Source organism: Notothenia rossii (assembly GCF_949606895.1).
Source record: "Notothenia rossii genome assembly, chromosome: 3".
Classification (NCBI taxonomy): Eukaryota; Metazoa; Chordata; class Actinopteri; order Perciformes; family Nototheniidae; genus Notothenia; species Notothenia rossii.
Window position 1 is genome coordinate 12,501 of NC_136901.1, and position 17,500 is coordinate 30,000.

Consider the following 17,500-nt stretch of genomic DNA (forward strand, 5'->3'; position numbering starts at 1 on the left):
AAAACCGGAGCATTCCCTAGCCCTAACCATACCAAGTTTGTTATCCCTGTGATGTTTTAAATATTTTACATTGTCCAATGTCTCAATCTTCACACCAACACATCATGGCGTATATAGCAACGTTTATCAGCTCCCTCTGTCAATGTATTGTGAAGATATGCGCTTGTCCAGTTGTAATGGAGATGATCTCTCGGCTGTAGATCACGGTCTCCATTACGTATTATATAGCTTCACTATTAGTGAAGCATATTCATTTGTTCCACAATAAAATATTGCACAGGAAGCATTTCATTTACAAAAAATGACAAGAGCTTGTGTGGCGTTCAAACCCGTTTATTGAATGGTTGACATCAGTATGAGAAACATATATTAATCCTTAATGTCAGAGGGCTGGATTGGCACGCCAACCTAAGGGGGGTGAAAAAAGCGTGATTAGCGATTCTAGTCATTTATAAGCTGTTTAGACTAAGCAATACACATTTGTTATATATTTGTCATATCATCCCTGCAGTAGTTATCATAACTTACCTCCCTGTTCTCCTGTCATAGGTCCCAGGTTCCGTCACCGTAAAGACTCCCCAGGGAAACAGCGAGACCTGTTTTATCATTCCGGGTGGGGTTATTGAGCAGGATGGAGGAAGGGGTGTTTTTTTATTGTGTACATTGATGTTTGTTTGTAATATTTTTTCTTTCATAAATTAATTAGGTATTATTGAATTCTCAGCAGGAAACCGATGGACTGTCCACTAAAAGTAAGGAATGAGTCCTTACCCCAAGTGAAGGAGTTCAAGTATCTCTGGGTCTTGATGGGCTTCGAGCAGGACCACGGCAACAGGCCTAGTTACGGTTCATGACACAGAACAATCCTGTAATACTGCAAACCTGCAAGAGGAGGGACACAAAAACTCCGGGGAGCGATGCCCCGGGGGTTGAGTTAGTGATATGTATTAATGAATGTATAGAGGAAGTCTAAGTGTAGACCCCCCTGGCTTATTTGGAGTCCCCTCAGGGGCAAAAAGTAAAGGTAACTTTCTGTCTGTCCATTTGGTCACCCGTGTCTCCAATGTAAAGTCCTAAGATTGTACATTTGGACAATTAAACTCCCTAACGGGGAGTTAGTGATATGCATTAATGAATGTATACATAGAGAGGAAGTCCAAGCCTACAAGAACATAAACAAGGGACTGGTCCAAGGTCAGCCCGAGCTAAAGCTGCAAAGAGGACAGAGACCAGCGTTAATACAAGTTGAACACTGTGCACTAACAGAGGATTCCACATCAAACCAGCGCCAAAACTGCCTTCACCACCTCAGACCACCAAAATCACCACGTTGACCACCTCAGCGGTCGTTTGAGGTGGTGAACGCGGTGGTTTTGGCGGTCTGAGGTGGTGAACGTGGTTGTTTTGGCGGTCTGAGGTGGTGAAGGCAGTTTTGGCACCGATTTGATGTAGAAACCTCTGTTAATACAAGTTGAACACCGTGCACCGTGCTGGTCCGTCCCCTTGCAGCTTTAGCTCGGGCTGACGTTGGACCAGCCTCTAGTTTATGCTCCTATAGGCTTAGGCTTCCTCTCTATGTATACATTCATTAATGTGTATCACTAACTCAGCATTAGGGACTTGAATTTTCCAAATGTACAATCCTAGGACTTTACATCGGAGACGCGGGTTCCCAAATGGACAGACAGAAAAGTACCCTCAATTTTGCCCCTGAGTGCACTAAAAATAAGCCAGGATGCTACACCGCCAACACTACCGCGTTCAGCACCTCAAACGACCGCCAAATAAAACGCGTTCAGCACCTCAAACGACCGCCAAAACCACCACGTTCACCACCTAATACGACCGCCAAATAAAACGCGTTCAGCACCTCAAACGACCGCCAAATAAAACGCGTTCAGCACCTCAAACGACCGCCAAAACCACCACGTTCACCACCTAATACGACCGCCAAATAAAACGCGTTCAGCACCTCAAACGACCGCCAACACCACCACGTTCACCACCTCAAACGACCGCCAAATAAAACGCGTTCAGCACCTCAAGCGACCGCCAAAACCACCACGTTCACCACCTAATACGACCGCCAAATAAAACGCGTTCAGCACCTCAAACGACAGCCAACACCACCACGTTCACCACCTCAAACGACCGCCAAAGAAAACGCGTTCACCACCTCAAACGACAGCCAAAACTACCACGTTCACAAACAACCCCATAACAACCACGTTCAATGCTTCAAACAATGCGTTCAAATCAATCAAACATCAACTTTTTGCAGAGAAAAAACACACTGCAATTCCTGCAAAGACAATACAAATGACAAAGTTGACTTACATGAAAATGAAGGATCCATGATGATGTCAGACAGTTTCCCTGTCACTCCAAAGACGTTACGATGGGCTTCGAGATGGACCAGGGCAACAGGCTCTGTCACGGTTCATGATCCAAACCCATCCTGTAATACTGCAAACCTACAAGAGAAGGGACACAAAAACTCCGGGGAGCGATGCCCCGGGGGTTGAGTTAGAGATATGTATTAATGAATTTATAGAGGAAATTTAAGTGTAGACCACCCTGGCTTATTTGGAGTGCCCTCAGGGGCAAAAGTAAAGGTAACTTTCTGTCTGTCCATTTGGTCACCCGTGTCTCCAATGTAAAGTCCTAAGATTATACATTTGGAAAATTAAAGTCCCTAACGGGAAGTAAGTGATATGCATTCATGAATGTATACATAGAGAGGAAGTCCAAGCCTATAAGAGCATAAACAAGGGACTGGTCCAAGGTCAGCCCGAGCTAAAGCTGCAAAGAGGACAGAGACCAGCGTTAATACAAGTTGAACACTGTGCACTAACAGAGGATTCCACATCAAACCAGCGCCAAAACTGCCTTCACCACCTCAGACCACCAAAATCACCACGTTGACCACCTCAGCGGTCGTTTGAGGTGGTGAACGCGGTGGTTTTGGCGGTCTGAGGTGGTGAACGTGGTTGTTTTGGCGGTCTGAGGTGGTGAAGGCAGTTTTGGCACCGATTTGATGTAGAAACCTCTGTTAATACAAGTTGAACACCGTGCACCGTGCTGGTCCGTCCCCTTGCAGCTTTAGCTCGGGCTGACGTTGGACCAGCCTCTAGTTTATGCTCCTATAGGCTTAGGCTTCCTCTCTATGTATACATTCATTAATGTGTATCACTAACTCAGCATTAGGGACTTGAATTTTCCAAATGTACAATCCTAGGACTTTACATCGGAGACGCGGGTTCCCAAATGGACAGACAGAAAAGTACCCTCAATTTTGCCCCTGAGTGCACTAAAAATAAGCCAGGATGCTACACCGCCAACACTACCGCGTTCAGCACCTCAAACGACCGCCAAATAAAACGCGTTCAGCACCTCAAACGACCGCCAAAACCACCACGTTCACCACCTCAAACGACCGCCAAATAAAACGCGTTCAGCACCTCAAGCGACCGCCAAAACCACCACGTTCACCACCTAATACGACCGCCAAATAAAACGCGTTCAGCACCTCAAACGACAGCCAACACCACCACGTTCACCACCTCAAACGACCGCCAAAGAAAACGCGTTCACCACCTCAAACGACAGCCAAAACTACCACGTTCACAAACAACCCCATAACAACCACGTTCAATGCTTCAAACAATGCGTTCAAATCAATCAAACATCAACTTTTTGCAGAGAAAAAACACACTGCAATTCCTGCAAAGACAATACAAATGACAAAGTTGACTTACATGAAAATGAAGGATCCATGATGATGTCAGACAGTTTCCCTGTCACTCCAAAGACGTTACGATGGGCTTCGAGATGGACCAGGGCAACAGGCTCTGTCACGGTTCATGATCCAAACCCATCCTGTAATACTGCAAACCTACAAGAGAAGGGACACAAAAACTCCGGGGAGCGATGCCCCGGGGGTTGAGTTAGAGATATGTATTAATGAATTTATAGAGGAAATTTAAGTGTAGACCACCCTGGCTTATTTGGAGTGCCCTCAGGGGCAAAAGTAAAGGTAACTTTCTGTCTGTCCATTTGGTCACCCGTGTCTCCAATGTAAAGTCCTAAGATTATACATTTGGAAAATTAAAGTCCCTAACGGGAAGTAAGTGATATGCATTCATGAATGTATACATAGAGAGGAAGTCCAAGCCTATAAGAGCATAAACAAGGGACTGGTCCAAGGTCAGCCCGAGCTAAAGCTGCAAAGAGGACAGAGACCAGCGTTAATACAAGTTGAACACTGTGCACTAACAGAGGATTCCACATCAAACCAGCGCCGAAACGGCCTTCACCACCTCAGACCACCAAAATCACCACGTTGACCACCTCAGCGGTCGTTTGAGGTGGTGAACGCGGTGGTTTTGGCGGTCTGAGGTGTGGTGAACGTGGTTGATTTGGCGGTCTGAGGTGGTGAAGGCAGTTTTGGCGCCAATTTGATGTAGAAACCTCTGTTAATACAAGTTGAACACCGTGCACCATGCTGGTCCGTCCCCTTGCAGCTTTAGCTCGGGCTGACGTTGGACCAGCCTCTAGTTTATGCTCCTATAGGCTTAGGCTTCCTCTCTATGTATACATTCATTAATGTGTATCACTAACTCAGCATTAGGGACTTGAGTTTTCCAAATGTACAATCCTAGGACTTTACATCGGAGACGCGGGTTCCCAAATGGACACACAGAAAAGTACCCTCACTTTTGCCCCTGAGTGCAATAAAAATAAGCCAGGATGCTACACCGCCAACACTACCGCGTTCACAAACAAACCCATAACAACCACGTTCAATGCTTCAAACAATGCGTTCAAATCAATCAAACATCAACTTTTTGCAGAGAAAAAACACTGCAATTCCTGCAAAGACAATACAAATGACAAAGTTGACTTACATGAAAATGAAGGATCCATGATGATGTCAGACAGTTTCCCTGTCACTCAAAAGACGTTACGATGGGCTTCGAGATGGACCAGGGCAACAGGCTCTGTCACGGTTCATGATCCAAACCCATTCTGTAATACTGCAAACCTGCAAGAGAAGGGACACAAAAACTCCGGGGAGCGATGCCCCGGGGGTTGAGTTAGTGATATGTATTAATGAATGTATAGAGGAAGTCTAAGTGTAGACCACCCTGGCTTATTTGGAGTGCCCTCAGGGGCAAAAGTAAAGGTAACTTTCTGTCTGTCCATTTGGTCACCCGTGTCTCCAATGTAAAGTCCTAAGATTGTACATTTGGAAAATTAAACTCCCTAACGGGGAGTTAGTGATATGCATTCATGAATGTATACATAGAGAGGAAGTCCAAGCCTATAAGAGCATAAACAAGGGACTGGTCCAAGGTCAGCCCGAGCTAAAGCTGCAAAGAGGACAGAGACCAGCGTTAATACAAGTTGAACACTGTGCACTAACAGAGGATTCCACATCAAACCAGCGCCAAAACTGCCTTCACCACCTCAGACCACCAAAATCACCACGTTGACCACCTCAGCGGTCGTTTGAGGTGGTGAACGCGGTGGTTTTGGCGGTCTGAGGTGGTGAACGTGGTTGTTTTGGCGGTCTGAGGTGGTGAAGGCAGTTTTGGCACCAATTTGATGTAGAAACCTCTGTTAATACAAGTTGAACACCGTGCACCGTGCTGGTCCGTCCCCTTGCAGCTTTAGCTCGGGCTGACGTTGGACCAGCCTCTAGTTTATGCTCCTATAGGCTTAGGCTTCCTCTCTATGTATACATTCATTAATGTGTATCATTAACTCAGCATTAGGGACTTGAATTTTCCAAATGTACAATCCTAGGACTTTACATCGGAGACGCGGGTTCCCAAATGGACAGACCGAAAAGTACCATCACTTTTGCCCGAGTGCACTAAAAATAAGCCAGGATGCTACACCGCCAACACTACCGCGTTCAGCACCTCAAACGACCGCCAACACCACCACGTTCACCATCTCAAACGACCGCCAAATAAAACGCGTTCAGCACCTCAAACGACCGCCAAAACCACCACGTTCACCACCTAATACGACCGCCAAAAAAAACGCGTTCACCACCTCAAACGACCGTAAACACAACCGCCTTCACCACCTCAAACGACAGCCAAAACTACCACGTTCACAAACAACCCCATAACACCCCCGTTCAATGCTTCTAACAATGCGTTCAAATCAATCAAACATCAACTTTTTGCAGAGAAAAACACACTGCAATTCCTGCAAAGACAATACAAATGACAAAGTTGACTTACATGAAAATGAAGGATCCATGATGATGTCAGACAGTTTCCCTGTCACTCCAAAGACATTACGATGGGCTTCGAGATGGACCAGGGCAACAGGCTCTGTCACGGTTCATGATCCAAACCCATCCTGTAATACTGCAAACCTGCAAGAGAAGGGACACAAAAACTCCGGGGAGCGATGCCCCGGGGGTTGAGTTAGTGATATGTATTAATGAATGTATAGAGGAAGTCTAAGTGTAGACCACCCTGGCTTATTTGGAGTGCCCTCAGGGGCAAAAGTAAAGGTAACTTTCTGTCTGTCCATTTGGTCACCCGTGTCTCCAATGTAAAGTCCTAAGATTGTACATTTGGAAAATTAAACTCCCTAACGGGGAGTTAGTGATATGTATTAATGAATGTATACATAGAGAGGAAGTCCAAGCCTATAAGAGCATAAACAAGGGACTGGTCCAAGGTCAGCCCGAGCTAAAGCTGCAAAGAGGACAGAGACCAGCGTTAATACAAGTTGAACACTGTGCACTAACAGAGGATTCCACATCAAACCAGCGCCAAAACTGCCTTCACCACCTCAGACCACCAAAATCACCACGTTGACCACCTCAGCGGTCGTTTGAGGTGGTGAACGCGGTGGTTTTGGCGGTCTGAGGTGGTGAACGTGGTTGTTTTGGCGGTCTGAGGTGGTGAAGGCAGTTTTGGCACCAATTTGATGTAGAAACCTCTGTTAATACAAGTTGAACACCGTGCACCGTGCTGGTCCGTCCCCTTGCAGCTTTTGCTCGGGCTGACGTTGGACCGGACTCTAGTTTATGCTCCTATAGGCTTAGGCTTCCTCTCTATGTATACATTCATTAATGTGTATCACTAACTCAGCATTAGGGACTTGAATTTTCCAAATGTACAATCCTAGGACTTTACATCGGAGACGCGGGTTCCCAAATGGACAGACAGAGAACTACCCTCACTTTTGCCCCTGAGTGCACTAAAAATAAGCCAGGATGCTACACCGCCAACCCTACCGCGTTCAGCACCTCAAACGACCGCCAAATAAAACGCGTTCAGCACCTCAAACGACCGCAAAAACCACCACGTTCACCACCTAATACGACCGCCAAAAAAAACGCGTTCACCACTTCAAACGACCGTAAACACAACCGCCTTCACCACCTCAAACGACAGCCAAAACTACCACGTTCACAAACAACCCCATAACAACCACGTTCAATGCTTCAAACAATGTGTTCAAATCAATCAAACATCAACTTTTTGCAGAGAAAAAACACACTGCAATTCCTGCAAAGACAATACAAATGACAAAGTTGACTTACATGAAAATGAAGGATCCATGATGATGTCAGACAGTTTCCCTGTCACTCCAAAGATGTTACGATGGGCTTCGAGATGGACCAGGGCAACAGGCTCTGTCACGGTTCATGATCCAAACCCATCCTGTAATACTGCAAACCTGCAAGAGAAGGGACACAAAAACTCCGGGGAGCGATGCCCCGGGGGTTGAGTTAGTGATATGTATTAATGAATGTATAGAGGAAGTCTAAGTGTAGACCACCCTGGCTTATTTGGAGTGCCCTCAGGGGCAAAAGTAAAGGTAACTGTCTGTCTGTCCATTTGGTCACCCGTGTCTCCGATGTAAAGTCCTAAGATTATACATTTGGAAAATTAAACTCCCTAACGGGAAGTAAGTGATATGCATTCATGAATGTATACATAGAGAGGAAGTCCAAGCCTATAAGAGCATAAACAAGGGACTGGTCCAAGGTCAGCCCGAGCTAAAGCTGCAAAGAGGACAGAGACCAGCGTTAATACAAGTTGAACACTGTGCACTAACAGAGGATTCCACATCAAACCAGCGCCAAAACTGCCTTCACCACCTCAGACCACCAAAATCTCCACGTTGACCACCTCAGCGGTCGTTTGAGGTGGTGAACGCGGTGGTTTTGGCGGTCTGAGGTGGTGAACGTGGTTGTTTTGGCGGTCTGAGGTGGTGAAGGCAGTTTTGGCACCAATTTGATGTAGAAACCTCTGTTAATACAAGTTGAACACCGTGCACCGTGCTGGTCCGTCCCCTTGCAGCTTCAGCTCGGGCTGACGTTGGACCAGCCTCTAATTTATGCTCCTATAGGCTTAGGCTCCCTCTCTATGTATACATTCATTAATGTGTATCACTAACTCAGCATTAGGGACTTGAATTTTCCAAATGTACAATCCTAGGACTTTACATCGGAGACGTGGGTTCCCAAATGGACAGACAGAAAAGTACCCTCACTTTTGCCCCTGAGTGCACTAAAAATAAGCCAGGATGCTACACCGCCAACACTACCGCGTTCACAAACAACCCCATAACAACCACGTTCAATGCTTCAAACAATGTGTTCAAATCAATCAAACATCAACTTTTTGCAGAGAAAAAACACACTGCAATTCCTGCAAAGACAATACAAATGACAAAGTTGACTTACATGAAAATGAAGGATCCATGATGATGTCAGACAGTTTCCCTGTCACTCCAACGACGTTACGATGGGCTTTGAGATGGACCAGGGCAACAGGCTCTGTCACGGTTCATGATCCAAACCCATCCTGTAATACTGCAAACCTGCAAGAGAAGGGACACAAAAACTCCGGGGAGCGATGCCCCGGGGGTTGAGTTAGTGATATGTATTAATGAATGTATAGAGGAAGTCTAAGTGTAGACCACCCTGGCTTATTTGGAGTGCCCTCAGGGGCAAAAGTAAAGGTAACTTTCTGTCTTTCCATTTGGTCACCCGTGTCTCCAATGTAAAGTCCTAAGATTGTACATTTGGAAAATTAAACTCCCTAACGGGGAGTTAGTGATATGCATTAATGAATGTATACATAGAGAGGAAGTCCAAGCCTACAAGAACATAAACAAGGGACTGGTCCAAGGTCAGCCCGAGCGAAAGCTGCAAAGAGGACAGAGACCAGCGTTAATACAAGTTGAACACTGTGCACTAACAGAGGATTCCACATCAAACCAGCGCCAAAACTGCCTTCACCACCTCAGACCACCAAAATCACCACGTTGACCACCTCAGCGGTCGTTTGAGGTGGTGAACGCGGTGGTTTTGGCGGTCTGAGGTGGTGAACGTGGTTGTTTTGGTGGTCTGAGGTGGTGAAGGCAGTTTTGGCACCGATTTGATGTAGAAACCTCTGTTAATACAAGTTGAACACCGTGCACCGTGCTGGTCCGTCCCCTTGCAGCTTTAGCTCGGGCTGACGTTGGACCAGCCTCTAGTTTATGCTCCTATAGGCTTAGGCTTCCTCTCTATGTATACATTCATGAATGTGTATCACTAACTCAGCATTAGGGACTTGAATTTTCCAAATGTACAATCCAAGGACTTTACATCGGAGACGTGGGTTCCCAAATGGACACACAGAAAAGTACCCTCACTTTTGCCCCTGAGTGCACAAAAAATAAGCCAGGATGCTAAACCGCCAACACTACCGCGTTCAGCACCTCAAACGACCGCCAACACCACCACGTTCAGCACCTCAAACGACCGCCAAAGAAAACGCGTTCACCACCTCAAACGACCGCCAACACCACCACGTTCAGCACCTCAAACGACCGCCAAAGAAAACGCGTTCACCACCTCAAACGACCGCCAACACTACCGCGTTCAGCACCTCAAACGACCGCCAACACCACCACGTTCAGCACCTCAAACGACCGCCAAAGAAAACGCGTTCACCACCTCAAACGACCGCCAAAACAACCACGTTCACCACCTCAAACGACCGCCAACACCACCACGTTCACCACCTCAAACGACCGCAAAAACTACCACGTTCACAAACAACCCCATAACAACCACGTTCAATGCTTCAAACAATGCTTTCAAATCAATCAAACATCAACTTTTTGCAGAGAAAAAACACACTGCAATTCCTGCAAAGACAATACAAATGACAAAGTTGACTTACATGAAAATGAAGGATCCATGATGATGTCAGACAGTTTCCCTGTTACTCCAAAGACGTTACGATGGGCTTTGAGCAGGACCACTTCAACAGGCTCTGTCACGGTTCATGATCCAGACCCATCCTGTGATACTGCAAACCTGCAAGAGGAGGGACACAAAAACTGTGGGAGCGATGCCCCGGGGGTTGAGTTAGTGATATGTATTAATGATTGTATACAGATAGAGGAAGTCCAAGTGTATTGTAAATGGCTACTGCCTGAGATCGAATGCTGTGGTTGTATTAAATGTGTCAACTGCTAGGACTGTCTTAGGGAATACAGCTTTTAGATGCGCAGCTCCTCTAACTTGGAACAGTCTGCAAAAGGAATGGAAGTTGAGCAGTTTGGTTCCATTACATGTTTTTAAAGCAAGGATAGATGCTATCCAATCGGAAACTGTTGGTATCTGTAAATGCTACTAGCTATACAGATGGAGCACTGAATTTCAGACTCCAGCTTACAGCTTCCTGCCTACCACCTGCCAAAGACCAGTATAGAGGAATGTTAAGCCCTCCCACTATTTTCCAAGAGGGCGTCACCAGATTTTCAATTTCAGGTTTTAACCAGGAGATGGCGCTTCATTCACAAATACAGAAAGACAAGTTTCATGGACTTTCAGTTGTGTTTTGAAGAGCATTTGAACACATCAATATTTTAGATCAACTAAAGTATATCTAATCTTGTAATTCAATAATATATAGTCTTTATATAATAAATAATCATAATGTAAATGTTTACATTACACTTCTTTATTTGTTATGCTCATACTTTAACCTTTACAATCGTTTGCTTTAATATGCAGTATATTTTTGTGTTTGCTTCGTCCTGCTCCCTTTCGGACACATACTGTATGATTTATTATTATTATTAATATGAAGATATTATTAAGATAAGATAAGATGTTACTTTATTGATTGAACATTTTAGTTTAGAATGTGCTGTCCCGCGGTAATTCAGAAGGCTCACAGGTCACATTCAGACCATTATTTAAAACAATAGGTGCTTTCACACCTTCTACAGTTTGATTTGTATAGAGGGAGCTCTGTCAGTTTTCGAATTACCCATTTGCTTTCGGGGAGCCCTATTTTTCAGAGCACATCCTGCTACTAAATATGTCACACGCACGCTCTGTTGAATGGCGCAGCAGAGCGGATGCGATCAATTGCTATAAAAACACTCTTCTACTAATACAGACGGTGTCACTTTGCCGGCGGATGTGGCCGTTGTTGAAGCCTCTTCAGGCTCTGCATCGGCAGGCCTCTCCCTCGGTGTGGAGCTGTCAAGCTCGACCCTAACGCCGCTTACAGCCGGCAAACTAAAAGTTGTTTTCCATTCACGTTGTCATTTTTAGACTCCTTCGCTTCTTTGCTTGTAATTCCAAAAGCTGTGACGCTTGGCTGTTTTCGTTTTGCCATATTTTTTTATTACAAAGCCAGAGTTAAAAAAATATCAATATGAACATTTCAAATACCGCGCCGGCATCACCGCCATAACCATAGCAACGTCAGTAAGAATGCAGCGCCTACACGTACAGATGGCAACACCCAGACATATTCACAAATATAAAACAAATATTCAGAAACTGTAATGAACAATAACTATTATTTATTTCAAGAACTGTTATTTACATAAACTCAACATTTCTAATCTGTGTGACACAAATATGCACGACTGTTTTGGGCTCCCCCTATTTATCTCAAAGTCAGCCTTCAGGGGAGCTCCCTCCCTCTTCGGGGGAGCCAAGCTCCCCCTAGCTCCCCCCCATTTCGAACCGTGTCTGTGGCTGAATGGCCAGCGATTAGGTGCGGCGCATTTGTCATAGGTGATCAAAGCTAACTGCCTGCCGTCAGATTTCATTTAAAAAACAGATCTGATTTTAAGACTATTTCTGCGCTCATAAAGAATGATAAGAATAAGAATAATGCGTATTGAACTGGTTTCATTCATTAGTGAGTTTATTTAACACTAGAACCGCCAATCGGGTACATTTGTGTGATGTGTGTTGTGTGTGTGCAATGTCACTTTTTTTCAATAAAATATTAAAGTCTCCCAGTCCGTGACTTTTCCTGAAAGTGTGTTATGTAGCACCCTATGTTGTTAAAAATTGCATTCTAATAGCGGGATTTGACGGGTTTAGGTAGGCCTATACAAAAACCTCTGGCGGTTCTAGTGTTAAGGTAATTAGGTACAGTAGAAGGCCTTTTTTATCAGTAACGAATTTAGCAGTTGAACATAAAAGTCAACTAACTGAGGGTCACTTGCAATGACAGTGTTGTGTCTAACTGTAAGCTTGTCACTCAGAGTAACCTACCGTTAATTTAGCTGCTGGAGAAGAAAGATCAGGGGGGAGGGGGGGAGAGAGCTGTGGTTGATGGGCCATTAGTTGTGTAAATACACAGCTGAGAGCTGCCATTTCATTCAGACTGTTTAAAAAACTGTAACAACGGACTATTTTTCTTAGCGGATGCATGTCAATTTAAATCAATACAACTATTTTTTAAATCAATACATACAACTATTTTTTAAATCAATAAAAACATTTTCTAAATCCATAAAAGCATTTCAATTAATATTGGGAGTCATGTCGTTACTTTGTTGAGAATGTGGCCGTGTAATAAGCGGGATAATTTGCTACTTTGTACTTGTTCCTTATGGGGAAAATAACACCCGTCAGGTGTGTGTGGTTAAAACACTTTCATGAAGTGAAGGAATTTCCTTCTATGAAACAGCTGTGGGCAGCAGTGAGTGTCACGGACATGAATTCATAGATCAAGGCAGACTGGTGCACACACTCTCCTGTCCTGCCAGGCGACACGCCCGTTCTAAGCCGTGTCCCTCACTCCTCACATCCCACACAAGTGTATTATGTTGTTACATCGTTTCAGATGTTATGTTTCAGTTGTGCTCTGTCGATGTTCAGTGATGCAAACTTGTCACCTTTCGGCGAAATTCGCCGTTTTGAATCCAAAATAAGTCGTTTGTGTGATTCATGTAGATCTGCAATACAAATATTGTTGGGGTATGGGGGGGGCTGGGACCCGGAGTAATCTGCGGCCGTGAGCTGTTTTGTGCCATCATGACACGCATGGTGTTCTTTTTTTATATATTATAATGAAGTGCGAGCTGTGTGCTCGAGTCTTCCTGCCTGTCGGCTCTGCTCATGGATGTATAATAAGCTCTGCTGCTCCGACATGATGGTCTAGCTTCAGCAGCTACATTACCTACGGGTGCGTTCGTTAATATTAACTGTGCGTCCGGAGTCACTGTGGCACAGACTGGACCGCTGGTGAACAGCTGTTAGAACGGGCCGTTCAGGTGTTCAGAGTAGAGCTCCCTGTCGGGGCGGCAGAGCGTGATGTGAACTGAAAAGTTTTTCTGTGGCAATATTATTTAAGGAATCGTTGAGCTAGCTAGCTAGCTAGCTAGCTAGCATACATTGTCACTATCTGGTAACGTTAGCTTCAGCCTTCTATTTAGAATAGTTTTTTTCATAGGCTATAAACAGAGGTGGTATAAGTATATATATATATTGTACTTGAGTAAAAGTAGAAGTAGCCTACTCAGATCTTGTACTTGAGTAAAAGTAGAAGTACTCAGGTCTTATACTTGAGTAAAAGTAGAAGTACTCAGATCTTGTACTTGATTAAAAGTAGAAGCACACAGATCTTGTACTAGAGTAAAAGTAGAAGCACTCAGGTCTTGTACTTGAGTAAAAGTAGAAGCACACAGATCTTGTACTAGAGTAAAAGTAGAAGTACTCAGGTCTTGTACTTGAGTAAAAGTAGAAGCACTCGGGTCTTGTACTTGAGTAAAAGTAGAAGTACTCAGATCTTGTACTAGAGTAAAAGTAGAAGTACTCGGGTCTTGTACTTGAGTAAAAGTAGAAGTACTCAGATCTTGTACTAGAGTAAAAGTAGAAGTACTCAAATCTTGTACTTGAGTAAAAGTAGAAGTACTCAAATCTTGTACTTGAGTAAAAGTAGAAGCACACAGATCTTGTACTAGAGTAAAAGTAGAAGTACTCGGGTCTTGTACTTGAGTAAAAGTAGAAGTACTCAGGTCTTGTACTTGAGTAAAAGTAGAAGCACTCAGACCTTGTACTTGAGTAAAAGTAGAAGTACTCAGATCTTGTACTTGAGTAAAAGTAGAAGCACTCAGATCTTGTACTTGAGTAAAAGTAGAAGTACTCAGGTCTTGTACTTGAGTAAAAGTAGAAGTACTCAGATCTTGTACTTGAGTAAAAGTAGAAGCACTCAGATCTTGTACTTGAGTAAAAGTAGAAGTACTCAGGTCTTGTACTTGAGTAAAAGTAGAAGTACTCAGGTCTTGTACTTGAGTAAAAGTAGAAGCACTCAGATCTTGTTCTTGAGTAAAAGTAGAAGCACCAGAGTGTAGGAATACTCTGTCACAGTAAAAGTCCTGCATTCAAAATGTTCCTCAAGTGAAAGTAGAAAAGTATTCTCATCAAAATATAGTGAAAGACAGTAAAAGTAGTCGTTGTGCAGATTGGTCCATTTCAGAATAATATATATGATATGTTTTATAATGATTGATCATGAAAGTGTTCTCAAAGCTGGTAAAGGTGCAGCTAGTCTGAATGACTTTGTATACTGCAGGGTAGCTGGTGGATTTACTCCAGGTGGAACTGAAGTCTGATTTAACACTTGATTAGATTTCACATCATTCATCCACATCTGAGAAGTAACTAAAGGTATTAAATACATGGAGTGGAGTCAAAGTACACCATGTACCTCTGAACTGTAGAGGAGTAGAAGACCAAAGTAGCAAAACATTGAAATACTTAAATAAAGTACAAGTATCTCAAAATTGTGCCCAAGTATAGTACTTGTTGAGTTTATGAATTTAGTTACTTTACACCATGTGGCTATACAGATAAAAAGACTAAGCCTTGCACAGAGGCCTGAAAATACATTTTCAAAATGCTCAACAGTGCTGCCAAAATTATAAACTGACTGCTCCACAATTTAAAATAAATGCTTAAAAAAACGGTAACAACGGACTATTTTTCTTAGCGGATGCATGTCAATTTAAATCAATATATACAACTGTTTTTTAAATCAATAAAAACATTTTCTAAATCCATAAAAGCATTTCAATTAATATTGGGAGTCATGTCGTTACTTTGTTGAGAATGTGGCCGTGTAATAAGCGGGATAATTTGCAGCGACTTGTTCTTTATGGGGAAAATAACACCCTTCATCCAGATGAGGATCCCTCCGCCACGCTTTGGGATCCTGATCGACCGACGAAACTCCATTAAAATATACATACTTTTAGTGAATTACTGAGTTTATGCACGTTAATAACGTTTTAATGAAGTTGAATACAGTATATTCATATGTGTCAGTGATTTCATTTCGGCGAACATAAACATAAATGATCGTGGTGAAGATGATGATTAAATTAGGATTAAAAATCGAGAGCCGGGCTGCATTTCCTCCCGTTCGTTTTTTTCGAACAACAAAATTATTTTGTTAAATAACAACATGGTGATGTTTTGTAAATGATTACATGTGTCTTATTTAGCACAGTAGTATGATATCCGTGACATATGGATCTTAACAAAGTTCCGCTGTACATCCAGCATACTGTATCTGACTTTATTTCACATGAGCTCCAGTGTGGAACCCCACTGCACCTCCTGGTGGATCAATGATCCATTGCAGCTGGATTCATTATAATTACATTTATCTATCACGGGGGCGGTCTCAAGTCAAGCTGGAGGTTTTCCCTTGAGCGAGGGCAGATCACGTACCAATCACGGCCCTCGCGTTTCAAACTGTCTGAAATGAATCGCTACATCTGTACAAACTGTAGTCAATGTAAATATGCCATATGATGTCCTCTTTGTTTTTCTGTCATGTTTGTATTCATGTTGGAACCTACTTGCAGCAGGTCACCATTGAAAAAGAGGTCAATGATCTCAATGGGTTTTCACCTGAATAAATAAAGGTTTTGAATTGAATTGTCGACCACCATAAACTAGGGGCTGGTCCAAGGTCAGCCCGAGATATTCCAAAGAGTACATAGACCAGCGTTAATACAAGTTGAATCCCATGCCCAAACAACCGAGGTTTCCACAACAAACAAGCGTCCAAACAACCACATTCAGCACCTCAAAAACAACCGTGCTCGTAGAACGCTTTGAATTAGTGACGTTTTATGGCACTCTTTTATGCTCACCGGCTCACCTGCTCACCGGCCCGCTGCTCGGTCGAAAGGAAGTGGCGCCTCAGTGTTCGCATTTAAATAGGGAGCATGTAATCAACGCTCACAAGTAACAGCTGACAAACAGATCACGTGACAAATGGGCAACAGCTGACAACATGCCTTTAATTATAATGTGATATCTAAAAATGAGTCAGCAGATTTAAAACATAGATATTTAAACTACATTTAGGCTGGACAGTGTTCCGGTTGTACGGGGATAAAAATGAAGGTTGTCCAAATTAAATTCAATGCATTGATTGATTGATTGATTGATTGATTCACCAACAGACTGAAGGGCTGCAGTAAACCAGCAGTAAAACATGATCAAATACGAGTCATTAAAACATTTATATCAAAAGTGAGCCTATTAAGGTTTGAAGGAATTAAACCGCTTTCATTTTGTTGTTTTTGTTTTTATTATTATCTTTATTAATATCGAGCATTAGGGACCATGATAAACTCAGAGTCTTATATCAGCTTTAATGGTTTAATTGAAAATATATTTGAATGTATATTTAAAAAAACAGCAAAGTGGTACACACACACACACACTCCAATATATACAGTATATGTACAGTATTTATACGTTTGTATAACTCCTCCTCTGTCTCTTTCCGTGGTGCTGAAACTGTTAGAGACCATCAGACTGTGTGTGTGTGTGTGCGCGCGTGTGTGTGTGTGTGTGTGTGTGTGTGTGTGTGTGTGTGTGTGTGTGTGTGTGTGTGTGTGTGTGTGTGTGTGTGTGTGTGTGTGTGTGTGTGTGTGAAACATGTACAAATACATGATGATAAACACACACACATATATTTAGGTATACAGTAAATGTATATGTGTGTGTTTATTTGTAATCATCTGTGGGCGGGGCTTGTGGCCGGTGGGGGGGCAGAGAGACAAAGACTGCAGCTGTGTGGGGGGGCTCTCTTTCTTCCTGTGGGGGAGGGGGGAGGATTAACCGGCTGATCTGCGACACGCGACACACACACACACACACACACACACACACACACACACACACACA

At 43.5% G+C, this 17,500-nt stretch overlaps 1 protein-coding gene and 1 long non-coding RNA gene across 2 annotated transcripts in view; one reads left to right on the forward strand and one right to left on the reverse strand.

The window, feature by feature from the left end:
- Nucleotides 1-1,005, reverse strand: part of LOC307030917 — a 1,155-nt gene extending 150 nt beyond the window's left edge. The window contains exons 1-3 of the long non-coding RNA XR_013805821.1: nucleotides 772-1,005; nucleotides 529-596; nucleotides 1-408 (exon numbers count right to left, since the gene is read on the reverse strand). The exon at nucleotides 1-408 is cut by the window's left edge and continues 150 nt beyond it. This is a non-coding gene — a long non-coding RNA (uncharacterized lncRNA). The remainder of the gene's footprint in view (nucleotides 409-528; nucleotides 597-771) is intronic.
- A 16,402-nt stretch (nucleotides 1,006-17,407) lies between these two features.
- The window catches only part of fmnl2b (formin-like 2b), a 23,321-nt gene continuing 23,228 nt past the window's right edge, over nucleotides 17,408-17,500 (forward strand). Inside the window, 1 exon segment of the mRNA XM_079669769.1 lies at nucleotides 17,408-17,500. This exon segment is cut by the window's right edge and continues 593 nt beyond it. The gene's annotated coding sequence lies outside the window, so the exon portion shown is untranslated.